Raw genomic sequence first — 5,091 nt, 5'->3', positions numbered from 1 at the left:
TTCCACTATTAAGCTTGGGTACAGAGCAGCTGTGGTATACGGACACCAGACACAGACATTTTCTTGATCTTCTTGCACCATGCTTACTCCGTCACCCTCACTATCCTCCTTGATAAATGGACTGTCGAGCATTGCCAGATTGTGAATGTCGTTGAACTGGCATACAGAATCAAAGGGAGCTGGCTACTGTAGCACAATACTTGGACGACATGACATATTGTGTTTACAGGGGAAGATGTAACAAGTGCCTTCAAGAGTAGGGGCAAGGTCGGACCCCTAAAGAATCTACAAAGCCATCCCATGTACCATACAGCACTCAGGAGAGAGTGGTTTGACATTATAATCTCTGCAATATTTTACTGAAATGTGGTAAATTGTTCAATATTACATTATAATGAACACTGCTGAAATCTTACAACATGACTTTAAAATGTGCCAATGTTTTTTGTCCCCCACTTAAACCTTGGAGATGGGTGGTCTGTAGAGCCAATAAAAGGTGACAGAAGACATTGGAGCATTCACATGCCTAATGTATGACCATAAGAGGTGGAGAAGTTTATTAACAGCAGCATCATCCAAAGCAGATGATGGGAGAGGGCGAACAAATGACGACAAACTCCAATGTGGATTTCTTCATGCTCATATACACCTTGCAGAGACAACCTTATCCCACACATAAAATGTATGACCCATCGCCTTGCCATCTTAAAGAGAGCTGACCAACCAATCTTCTGGTGCTCTGTATATGACTCCTTTGATTCTGGACAAGGATGGCAGAAGGTAGCCTTTGTTATGATGGAGCCAGTGTGGTCAAGTGGCCCTATCTTTCCGACTTCCCTCATTGACTTGCTTCAGACAATTACTGAGGAAATGAAGGAGGATGAAGAAGAGGAGCCAGATATTGACTACAATGATTGTTTTGATGATGACTACCGGTATAGAAATTAAAGAAATGTGAAATGAAAACCTGATATATCGCATAACCGCTTCTGTGGTTTGTACAGTTACACAGGATGAGCACTCAGAATACTTTTTAAGAAAAGTGAAATCATATTGTGTTATTTTATATTTTTTCAATATACGTTAATTCCATACTTCATGAAAAGCATATACACATGTCACAGATGTTAAAATATATAGATGATGACTGGCGGCGGAGGGAATATACCAAATGTTCCACCCGAAGGGTTTGAAATGCTATTGAGGGAGGTTATAAGTGCGGTGCGGTCCTAGGCCTTAATTCTGTCATTTGTCACGTGGAAATGTTTTCCCATGGGAGAACAATACAAGAATGTTCGCCCATGGGCGAACATAACGAATGTACTTCCATCACGTGACTGTGTTCAGCCAATCACTAATCGGTATGTGACTAACCCTTTCAAAATATCATTATTTCTTTTGATAATAGCTTGAATATTGCATTTTGTATCAGATACTTTTAATAGAATTCAAAAGGAAACTTAATTCCAATCAATGTGAACTTGAATTGAATGCATACAGGATGTAAGCACAAAAGCGATTCATATGCAAATATTTCTAAATTAAAATAGCAGCAATCCACATTGATAAACAGTCCCTATTCACAGGCTAGATTTCCGGCTGTCAAATGAAATGTTTCTCTTTTTGTTTTTGGACAATAAACTTTAAACAAATACATTTGAATGAACTGCTTTTTTAATCTGAGAATAAATGAAACCATTTTGGCATCTAAATTTTTGAAATCGGCTCGACATTTTGACACAGTGATTGTTTCCGTGAATATATCCCAACTCAAACTCGTTTTAAATGTAAAATGAAACAAAATTGAATGCGCACAAAGAGTGTTAAATTTCAGTTCAAGTTTTATCTTTGTCCATTAGTCAATTTTAAGTGTTGTGATCAACATTATTATCATGTGTCAACTCTTTTTAAGGGTATTTGCATATAAATTACCACAGTGCTTACATTCTTATTCTATTTCACCGAGTGAGGGGTGACAATGCTTGAAATTAATTTTCTCTGTTTAATGTTTTTGATACAAAAACAAAAAAGGCCTATTTGGGCAATGATCTAAAGACAGAGTTGTTAGTCACTTTTGTGAGGTATGCAATTTGTCATGTATGTAGCATGAAATATTTGGGCCATTTCCAGAGTAACAGCACTTAATTTTTCATTTTTGGGACATTTCTTGTATCAAATTTGCTTCCATCATGTAAATGACAATCTCAATTGACTCCTCATGCTGTGTTTCGTCTGAAGAAATGTTTTATTTGTCCCTGTATGTTGTGTATAGTTCAAAAGTTGAACTATTTGGGTACTTTTCAGTGTAACCGATACATAATTTTTCATATTTTGGACTTTTCTTGTATCAAGCATTTTTTAATCATGTAAATAACCATCTCAATCGATTCCTCATGTCACATTTACCCTGAAGAAATGTTTTATTTTTCCTTGTATGTTGGAAACTTCAAAAGTTATAGAAACTAATGATTTTCCTCGCAAATCCAAGATGGCTGCCAATGACCCCCCATGTGACACGATTTTCACTTGGAGACACACACACACAAAAAAAAATGAAATAGACACCTTAAGGGATACAAAAAGGAGGGTGCACGGCCCCCCTTTCCTACCAGACCGTTAAGAAAGAGAGGTACGTTTACTCTTAGGAGGTATGAGATTGTCATGTATATATGTATATAGACTACTTGGGAATATTTCTAGAGTGAACGACACTGGTTTTCCTCGCATGTTTGGACTTTTCTTGTATGTAACTTAATTTAATCATGTAAATAACTCTCTCAAACGAGTCATCATGCCGTATTAACTCTGAATTACTGTTTTATTTGTCCCTGTATGTTGTGTAATTCAAAAGTTAAACTATTTGGGTAGTTTTCGGTGAAAATGACACCAAAATTTGCATGCTTTTAGGCTTTTCTTGTTTCAGACTTGCTTTAATCATGTAAATAACCATTGCAATCGATTCCTCGTGTCATGTTTACCCTGCAGAAGTGCTTTATTTATAATTTTATACTGTGTAGTTCAAAAGTTATGGAAGATAATGATTTTCCCTGAAAATCCAAGATGGTTGCCAAGATGGCCGCCAATGACCCCCATGGGACACGATTTTTTCTTGGGAACAAAAAAAATTCATTAACTAGACACCCTAAGGATTACAAAAAAGTAAGTTAAAAAAAATGTGTTCGGGGGTGCATGGGGACCCCCCATTCCTACCAGACTAAATGTTAATGGGCTGGATCACCATGAAAAAAAAGTTATGAATTTTGAATCGATCTGTAATCGACTATTATCGTGAGATGTCAAATGAAACACTACGATTACAGACATGTCATACTTTCTTTTTTTATGCCTCCGCCACGAAGTGTCGACGGAGGCATTATGTTTTCAGGTTGTCCGTCCGTCCGTCCGTAATCAATTTTGTGGACACCGTATCTAAAAAGCTATCAGTGGTATCCTAATGAAACTTGGCATGTATATGTATAAAAGGGCGAAGGTATGCCTATCAACTTTTGGGCGCACATGCTCAAGGTCAAAGGTCAAAAGGTCTAGGTCAAATGCTCAAAATTTCAGTTTTTTCCCCTATATCTATGCAATGCCAGGAGGTATTTTCTTTAAACTTGGTGTGTACATGAACTACCAAATAAAGATTACCCAGAGAGAGCTTTGGGTCATGAGGTAAAAGGTCAAGGGTCAAAGGTCAAGTGCAAAAGGTTAAAATTCCACTTTTTTCTCCATATCTCACAAATATTTCAAGGTATCTTCATTGGACTTAGTATATATGCATGTACTGACTGGCAGTGATCACATAGGAAATTTAGGGGTCATGTGGTCAAAGGTAAGGGGGTGAAAGGTCAAGGTCAACCTGCTCATCAAAATGTCATTATTTCTCGCTTATCTATGCAATGCCTGCAGGATTTTTTCTTGAAACTTAGTGTATGCATATATTACCCAATACAGATTCTCCAGGAAGTTTCTAGCCTAAAGGTCAAGGGTCAAAAAGTCAACGGTCAAGTGAAAATGCTAAATCTTACTTCCTCTTTTCAAAAACTTATAAAAGGGTCAAAAGTTGGGTACAAATCCTCAAATCCCCAAATACCTGCACTTTTAGACAGTATAGCCATTCATCTAAATAAACCTTTTTCAAGGATAGTGAACACTGAAAGCATTTGTGACAAACCTGTCATTTTGTTAATATTTTGCCAGTTATGTGAAGCTGTCATCACACATTGTCAAGATATTGTGCTATAGACCTATTTGGAGAACCATGCATTATGGCGGAGGCATACCAGTCGCCATAGCGAGTTTCTAGTTTCTCAATAACACTGAGAATCAAAATTTCGCTTTATTCATGACACTTTTACATTTAGTTACCATGGTTACAGCAATAAATGAAAGATTTTAGCACTGTCTCAGAATCCTGATCTTGTGCCCCACAATCTCCTCTTTCTATATCACTCTACAATAAATGACACGACCATGTGACCACCACAAAACTCTGAACTATTCAATATCATAACATAATGGTGTAACATACAATACGACATACAACAATACAAAGAAATTAAATACCAAAATATAACCGTTGCAAAAAAAGGTCATCGTAGCACAGTAATTCAATGTAGAAAACCACGTTTCGTTCCTCATAGCGTGCACAATGGCATTCCTGCCCTGCCTCCCCAGTCTCTGTCGTAACACTGGCGAATGTATATATACCTGTGCAGCTTTTAGATTCGCTAAGATCACATATTGCATGCAATTGCATGTTTTTGAACACTATTGTGAAAAAGAATTGGAGCCATTCTGCAATGGCAAATCTCAACAGTCTCAAATATTTTGGCACAGAAAAAAACTTATCCAATACTTTATATTTATATACTTTATATACTTTATATATATATACTATATACTTTAATCTCATTGTAAACCAAAAACTTTTCTCAGGGGGAAAAATTGATGACCTTTATTCCTAAGCGTAAAACAACAACAACAAAGGACTTAAGCGCTGCTTAAATTTCAGATCACATAGAGTTTATTGTTTTATTATATTCTTTGTCTTAATTACTCTATAAGACTTTAGAGTCTATATTTTCTGTC

Source organism: Diadema setosum, chromosome 10, assembly GCF_964275005.1.
Source record: "Diadema setosum chromosome 10, eeDiaSeto1, whole genome shotgun sequence".
In the NCBI taxonomy this organism is placed as follows: Eukaryota; Metazoa; Echinodermata; class Echinoidea; order Diadematoida; family Diadematidae; genus Diadema; species Diadema setosum.
Note: the sequence above shows the minus strand (reverse complement) of the source record.